Source organism: Macrotis lagotis, chromosome 5 (assembly GCF_037893015.1).
Source record: "Macrotis lagotis isolate mMagLag1 chromosome 5, bilby.v1.9.chrom.fasta, whole genome shotgun sequence".
In the NCBI taxonomy this organism is placed as follows: domain Eukaryota; kingdom Metazoa; phylum Chordata; class Mammalia; order Peramelemorphia; family Peramelidae; genus Macrotis; species Macrotis lagotis.
Window position 1 is genome coordinate 187,488,617 of NC_133662.1, and position 8,448 is coordinate 187,497,064.

At 35.2% G+C, this 8,448-nt stretch overlaps 1 non-coding gene across 1 annotated transcript; it reads right to left on the bottom strand.

Moving 5' to 3' along the window:
• Window positions 1-7,268: 7,268 nt before the first annotated feature.
• On the bottom strand, window positions 7,269-7,372 carry LOC141490263 (U6 spliceosomal RNA). Its single transcript, XR_012469120.1, has one exon. It is a non-coding gene; the product is annotated as a U6 spliceosomal RNA (small nuclear RNA).
• Window positions 7,373-8,448: the final 1,076 nt, after the last annotated feature.

Here is an 8,448-nt window from a genome sequence, read left to right on the forward strand (position 1 = left end):
CTGGAATTCTCTTTCTATTGTTAATAAACTTCAGGATCCCCTTTCCCTGGAAATTACTATTCTTTGTTGATCAATATTTGTCCCTATAATTTTCTCCAAAGGAATGTATGCTTCTTGAGGGCAGAGACTGTTTCCTTTGTATTTACTAAATGATTGTTAAATTGAATTCAACTCTCTGAACCTCAAAGCAGCAAAGAAATAGAGTGGATTTTCTTTGCAGGATCATTTTTTTTTTTTAAATCAAAGAAACTGGTCACTTTTTTCTTTCTACCTATTCTTATTGTTTCTTGTCTTATTGTCACCTTTTGAAGAATGAAAGCTCATTCTATTTTAAAACTGCCATCTGATTCAGTGGAAATTACCATGTAACCTTAGGAGCAGTGGATTTCTAAATTTAAGGGTCAGTGGGTCCAGTTAGTCCAATGTATAATTGAAAAAGGATTTTTTTTATGAAATACTTGAAAAAAATGACTAGTCATCCAACCTCTCTGCTTAAAGATCTCTAGGGAAGGGAAGCACAGAACCTCTCCAGGCAGTTCATTTCACTCTTGGAAAGATCTAGTCATTTGGAAACTTTCCCTTATATCAAGCATCAATTTGCTTCTCTGAGATTTCTACTTATTTCTACTGCTTCTATTACTCTGCTACTATTTCTACCAGAGATAAGGAGAAAAAGTTTAATCCTTCCATATGTGTTTTTTAGGTATAGAACTTGAAAGGACCTTAGATCATTTAATTCATCCTCCTTTTTATACAAATGTGTATTTGTAAGGTCTCACAGTAAATGGCAGCCAGAATTAAAAGTCCGATCATCTGTACTCTTTCCTCTATATCATGTTACTATAAAATATAGACAAAGTTAGGATAAATCTTCAAATAAGGAATAACCTTTTCATTTCTTCAATAGTAAAATCTTATCTTCCCAGAGTACTTTATAGTTTATGAAATATTTGCAAATACAATAACTCATTTGATCAGCAGAAGAGCCTAATTAAACAGCTAGCACAGCTATTAGGATCTCCATCTTACATATGAGAAAAGTAAGGCTCAGAGAGATTTGGCAGCTTTTCCAAGGTCACACAACTTGTAGATGGTGGTAAGGGCACTCGTTAGAAAGAGTAGAAGGGAGCAACAAATACAATATACTAGGGATTTAGGAATACCTTTGGTTTTGTTTCCCAATGACATTCCTATGAACTAGGAAAATAGACTTTGGACCATCTTATTTTAGGGGAGAGTCCAACTGATTGGAATATAGTATTAGGAATAATTAAGGGGATTATCATGTTATCATCTGTGATAAGGCACATACTGATGTTAAGTCAATAGGGAAGGCTGAGGGATCTTTAGTGAAAATGCCTTTTAATCATTAATAAATCAAGATCTATGTGGCATAGTAGACAAAGGGTGCGGTTTAGAATTAAGAAGATTTAGATTAAAATTTTTTCTTCTGTTGTTTACTAGCTGTATGACTGCTGTGTGCCCCACACAACTCCTTAGGGATTATCTATTAAGTTATTAAAGGGTTCTGATGTGAATCTAGAAGGAGGTACCCATGTTGATGAAATCATAGACCCTCTTTATAGTAACAACTCACATTTTTGTAGGACTTTAATATTGACAAAAGCACTTTGCTCATACAAACCCTGTACAGTAGTTCAGAAATTTATAAAAAATTGTATAAACTGTCTCCAAGTCAAAACTAGCAAGTCTCAGCAGGGTGGTGTCTTGAAATCATGCCTTTTGTTATGAAAGCAGTTGTCTATACAATGATGTCTTTCTATGTTTCAATGATGTATACATGCTTTTTTTTTGAAGTTTGTAGATAATATGAAGCTGGAGAGAAATTTTAAAATTTTGAAAATCAGGAATAGGATACTAAGGTCATGATGGATTCTAAACATAGTTTGTAGTATAGTAAGATGTAAAGAGCATTGCTAGAGTTCTCTGGACCAGAAATATCTTTTTCCTCAGTTATGCTATTACCTTACTTCATGGTGTCTTCAGTTCTCATCACTATAGGTAGATAGGGGATTCAGTGAAAAGGAACTAGGTGTTAAAGTGGATAGAATGATGTCCTTGGAAGAGAGAAAAGTTTAAATCCTATCTCACTTTACTGTTAGCATATTAGCTAACTATTAGCTATTATGGGTGAACAATTTGTAATGAGAGAGTATGTGGCAATGAGATTATACATTTGTATAGTTAAAGTTTTTGAGTGTGGGGAAGAAGGGATTTTACCTATGGCCTTGCTGATTGTAGATTTCATTAAGTTCATCAATTTGTATGTACATAAATATGTAGAAGAATCTGAAGTATTGTCTAATTTTTATTTTTCTCTGAATCTTAACTTTAATAAACTAAAAAAAGGAAAGGCAAAGCAAAATCAAGCCATCAAAAAAAAAACCCCAACCAAAAACATCAACAAAAAACAAAAGCCTTGAGACTTCAGCTACAATGAGGAAGTTGGATTCAATGGCCTTTGAAATCCCTCCCAGATATAAATCTGTTATCCTGCTATCCTGTGAGTCATTCTTTTGGCTTAGAGCATATATAACGAAAGGCAAGTTTCCCTGGTTAGCTCCTTCACCAATTAGCACCCAAAGTTACATTACCAAATTAGTGAGAGAGTTGGGCCCTGAGAGAATGAAGATCAGTGCAGGTCAATTTTATCGGTGACAAATGGGTAGATGAAGCAATAGAGTGGACCTTAAAAATCCTGGAGTCATGAGGATACTAGGATTTTTAATAAAGATGTGGGGGGTTGAAGTCAAATATTATGATCTTTAAGATATTGCCAGGAGACATCCCTGCCAAGGATTTCCTGAGATCTACAAATAAGGGGAAATTGAATGGTTGGGTATAAAATAAGATTTGCAGTTATCACTGCCTGCAAACTTGATTAATTATTCAATGAGATATCGTTAGATGTTATCAAAACTAGGAGACACTCCTATGTGATGAGTATATGTTTATGAAGTTTGGAGGGCACAACCATTGTTACCAAGCTATACTCCTCTAGACCTTATCTTATTACAACTATAATTTTTTTTTTTTGCAAGGCAGTGGGGTTGAGTGGCTTGCCCAAGGCCACACAGCTAGGTAATTATTAAGTATCTGAGTCTGGATTTGAACCGAGGATCTCCTGATGTCAGGGCTGGTGCTCTATCCACTGCACCACTTAGCTGCCCCCTTCTTATTACAACTATAAAAATGACTAAGGTAATAACTACTTTGTCTCAGAATGGAGGCTTAAAACAAAATGGAATTGCTCATCCTAAATTAGCATACTTGTTTCCACTATACTGGGCAGAAGAGTACAAACACTTAAGATATATATTATAGATGCCTGCATAATCTCTTGGCTAGCTCTTTTATCTATTATGTCATATTGTTTTCTATTCTGTTCCATATTTTTCTACCCTACTCTACTCTTCTCTATTCCATTTTGTCATGTTACATCACATTATATTATATTACATGAAACACATTAAGTATACATATCACATATAGCATGTGATATAATATATTGTACTGTCACATGTCATCATATCACATAATTATATTTTTATATCATATAATAATTCAAACTCAGACTGTGAATAGAGATTGAGGATCTCAGATGCTCAGGTTATATATTTTTGTTTTTAATTGTTACACTAGTGAAGGCAAATTCTTTGTGTGTCAACTTACAGAAAAGTGCTTTGGATACTCTTTAAACTGCATTAATTCTTCCAGGTCATAGGGGAGCTACATATGGAAGAAAGCACCAATCTGGAAAACTTGCCCTATTGGGATGTTTTTTTTTTTCAAAGCATCTAGGGGAGGCTAGGTGGCATTGTGGATAAAGCACCAGCCCTGGAGTCAGGAGTACCTGGGTTCAAATCCGGTCTCAGACACTTAATAATTACCTAGCTGTGTGGCCTTGGGCAAGCCACTTAACCCCGTTTGCCTTGCAAAAACCTAAAAAAACCCCATCTAAAACCATTTCTCCCTCCTGTGTAGTTTTCTCTGAGAGTTTCAAATTAACTTTGTTAAGAAGACATGGAAACAATGTTTAGTCACACTCAACCCTTACCACAGAGCTACATATTTAATTACAATTTACTGTTTACCAACTTGTTACTACTAGGAACATGTCTGTTGTTAACTCAACCCAGAAAATCAATCATCCAACTGGAAATTTGTTTGTAAGAACCCAAACCAGTAAACATCACTTTTTCCTCTAACTGGGATTGTTAACTTGTTCTAAGACAGTCTTAAATACAGTCAGTACCAACTTTATGAACACCCTAACACACCCCCTCCCCTTTTATTCTTGCCCAGGATAAAATCAAACCTAATTTTCTTAAGTTAAGTCAACATAATAGCTCAAAATTAAAAAAATACAGTATTGAGAAAAAAGAATAGAAAATTTTTTGTGTTATGTACTCTCCCTGAGGGAAGAAGGACCTTTCAGCAACCTGCAAAGTGATAATAATAGCTCATATTTCTCTAATACTTTAAGATTTGTAAAGCATATTAACTCAGTTGAAATTTGAAAAACTCTATAAAGCTAAGAACTATTATTATTCCCATTTTGTAGATGAGAAAATTGAGCTAAAGAGAGGTCTAATCACTTGCCTGGGGTCCCAATAAAAGGAGATGGCATTCAAATCCATATCTTTCTGAACCCAGGTCTTTTATTCTATCCACTCTACATAGAGACTTTTTCCATTGTCTTGCCACCCTTGAGTCACAACTTTGAAGCAATACACCTGTTTTAGACCTGGTCATACAGTCCAAAAGGAGCTGGGCATGGATGGCACAGTGGATGAACCAGCAGACTTGGAGTCAGGAAGGGCCTGATTTCAAGTCCTGCCTCAGATTTATTAGCTGTATGATTCTGGGCAAGTAAAGTAGCCCCTGCCTCAGTTTCCTCATCTGTAAAATAGGGTAAGAATAACACCTACTTTCCAGTATTGTGAAGATCAATGGCATAATAATTGTGAAGTGCTTGACATATAACTTGGCATGCATATAGTAACACTATGTAAATGTTTATTATTATTATTATTATTATGAAAATGTCAGTGATGAATATGCCTGATAAAGGAAAGTTCCCTGAATTATGTCCTGACATTTAAAACTATTCACAATGTGTGTTCAGTCTTTTTCTAGATGCTTCATATCCTCCTCTTCCAGAGTGATTATATTCTAGGCAAACTAGACTTTTCATTTATTTACACATTGATTCCCAATTGGTCTGAATTTGAGATGTTTTTCATGCAATATCTACCATATGCAAAGTAGGTAGGTCAATAATTCATTATAGGTTATGAAATAATTCTTGAAATTTAATTGTAGCTTATAATTATATATTTTTAATTTTATTGTAATTGTAAATTGTTCATTGTAAAAAGCCCATTATGTAGGATGGAAAAGGCATCCCCTGCAGCAGAAAGTACTCAGAAAGAGATCTGGACAGAGACAGAGAGAGACAGAGACAGAGAGTAAGTATGTGTATGTATGATGTGTATATGGGGGATGGGATAATGGAAGCCCTAACAGCTCTTGGACCCAGCCCAGAGAGAAAGCATCAATGATGACATAAAATGGGATGACATAGCAGTGGGAAACTGCTGTAGAGAAGAAACCAAACAGAAGAATGGGAAGTGTCATAGAGTACAATGCAGTGGGCAATGCAAGCAGACCCTTTGTATCCTTTAATTTACTCTAATCTGGAACTGAGAAGAGCCCAACACATTGCTGACCACATAGTAGCAGCAGCTGTTCCCAGTTATCCAAAGACGAAAGGGGCAGCATTGTTGGGAAGTGCATCTATTTCTCACTTCAGAGGAGTGAGAAGGTGAAACTTTTCTATAACTACCCATTTCCTGTGCAAAAGGACAGTCCCTCAGCAGAGGTTCTAATTGGGGGAGCGATTTGGCATGCCTGCTATATAGAGCTCCTATTTGGTGGGAGGAAGACTACAATGAATAGTTGTAGATGATTTTGATATTGATCCTGGAACAAGGGCAGTTTGTATGCAAGAAAGTAAGGACTACTTAGCTACTTTGCTACAGGTCACTCTTGTCAGTGAAAAGGGCCAGTGAATGTGTTGGAAATATCATCAGTTATGCTGTAATTCTGATATTTCTCATGTTGATGGGCTTATCTATACTATTTTGTTTTTTGGAGACCCATCAGGAACTGGAAAGAAATTTGCAGTATCCAGATTGCAGAACACATTGCTAAGATCTTGGACTTGGTCCTTCCAAATGGAGAGGTAAAGCCTGGAATTTCCCATCTTTGTTCTTTTCCATATTCAGTCACTCCTGCAGAGGGATGTTATTATTCATTTCCTCTTTTGCTATATTTCTCTTTCTGCTTTTCATTTAACTGCACTGTTCTCTCTCTAATGCTTCTTGTGGCAGACTTTTCATTACTCCTTCAGATCAGAGTTGTCAATCAATGACCTTGATTCTATTTAAGGGATAGGAGGAATCTAGACCTTTAGGACCCTGCTAAGGTGGTGTATCATAGGTGCAACATCTACTTAATGCAGATTAGTTTTTCCTTAAATGTTAAAGAAACCATTTTTGAGACTTGATTGGTCCCGGGGATTACGTTGCCTAAGTGCAAATGTACAAAGAGTGGGTTCACTCATCAAGTTTGATACAAAGCTGACCAGTGTTCTACCATGTCACTTCATCTTTGTTGGATGGCAGATAGTTTTTTTTTTGTCATTTATTCTATTGCTTTTAATAATATTTTCTTTTCCTTTTTTCCTGTAGAAGCTGTAATTCTGTTTACTTTTTAAATTTATTTTATTTTTAATTTATGGAATAAGACAGGAATTTCCATAAGAGAGTACTATAAAAAGATGATTGTACACGAATCTACAAATCTACCATGCACAACTTGCTATTCCTTTCAAATATATGACAAAATTGTCATATAAATTCAATTTTTCTTCTTCCCCACTTGAAATAACTACTATTAGACACAAATAGGGAAATATATACACATACACACACATACACATATAAATGCAAAATTATACATATTTCTATTTATCAGTTCTTTCTCTGGATGCAGATAATGTTTTTCTTCATATAAATCCTTTATACTTAATTTGGGTATTTATACTAGTCAAATGAACTTAATCTCTCAAAGATGTTCTTAAAATAATATTGCTATTATTGTATAAAATATTCTTTGGGTTCTGCTCATTTTCTTCTTTGTTATTTCATGCAAGTCTTCTCCCTCCAACTCTAGATACTCCCTCCAACCTACAATGCTTCACGAATTTGCATGTCCTCCTTGTGCAGGGGCCATGCTAATCTCTGTATTGTTCCGATTTTAGTATATGTGCTGCTGAAGCAAGCACCCCCCAATTTACCATGAAAGAAAAAACAAGACATCTATTAAAAAACACATTTAGTCCAAGAAATTTGTTTTTGTCTTGCCCCGCCCCTTATATAATATACATATATGCATGTATAAATACATATTTATATACATTTGTGTGAGTAACATATATAGATATATGTTTCACACACATATATGTCTCGTTTTATGCTCTAAGTCATTTACTTCTCTGTTAGGAAGTTGGTAGCATATTTTATCACTAGATAAATTACTAGACTCATGGTTGGCTATTACACTGATCAGAATTTTGTCTTTCAAAGTTTTTTGGGGGGGCGGCTAGGTGGCGCAGTGGATAAAGCACTGGCCCTGGAGTCAGGAGTACCTGGGTTCAAATCCGATCTCAGACACTTAATAATTACCTAGCTGTGTGGCCTTGGGCAAGCCACTTAACCCCATTTACCTTGCAAAAATCTAAAAACAAAAACAAACAAAGTTGTTTTTTTTTAATCATGTTATTTTAGAAATTGTTCTCTTTCATTTAACTCTGTTATATCAGATCATATAAGTTTTCCCAGTTTTCTCTGAAATCATACCCTTCATCATTTCCTACAGTATAAGAGTTTTCTGATATATATTTTCTATAAGTTGTTCAGTCATTATCCAACTTTAGGACACATTTTCAGATTCATATTCTCCAACATAAAAATAGCTATTTTAATTTTGCACCTCTTTCATTAGAGATTGTTTTGTTTAGGTTGAATCCCTTTCTAATCTATATTCCCTCTAATTCACCCTTCTCCTCTTTCCTACTTTTCCTCTTATTGAATGAAATGTATTTCTGTGCTCAGATCTGCGTGTGCTTATGTGTTTTTCCTTCCTTGACCAGTTCAGATGAAAGGGAGGTTCAAATGACTGCCATTCTCCACCCCTTTTTCCTTGTTTGTATAGATTTCTATTTGTGCACTCTGATTATGAGATAATTTCCCCTAATTTGCTTTTCCCTTCTGCCCCCACCTCCACAGTGTATTTCTTCTTTTCTGTCCATTCTTCTTTTAAGATTATTGAGACATAACAGAACCATGCCCACATCTTATC